We start from the raw sequence: 320 nt of genomic DNA, 5'->3' as shown, positions 1-320 counted from the left end.
GTCCAAAATTGAGATGGACACACTGGGAGGGAAAAGAGCATTTCTGCTGGAAAAAACCACCAAACTCAGCCCCCATGTCTCATCTACAAACACCAAAGCCAACCACCATGTCTCATTGTCCCCAAGTCACCCCACTGTCCCTGGGGTCACACGAACAGGTGGGTGGGTGGGAGAGCTCAACACTTCCAGCCTGGAAATGCAACAGAAGCCAGGAAAAAGGAGAAGCGTCCAAGGTCACCAGCATTATGGCAAACACCCTCCTGCCCTCGGGTCTCCTCGGGAAGGGGACCAAGTTCCTCCGGGCCTGCCGGCTGCCCCTC

This window comes from Corvus brachyrhynchos, unplaced genomic scaffold, assembly GCF_000691975.1.
Source record: "Corvus brachyrhynchos isolate BGI_N302 unplaced genomic scaffold, ASM69197v1 scaffold72, whole genome shotgun sequence".
NCBI classification, from domain to species: domain Eukaryota; kingdom Metazoa; phylum Chordata; class Aves; order Passeriformes; family Corvidae; genus Corvus; species Corvus brachyrhynchos.
Note: the sequence above shows the minus strand (reverse complement) of the source record.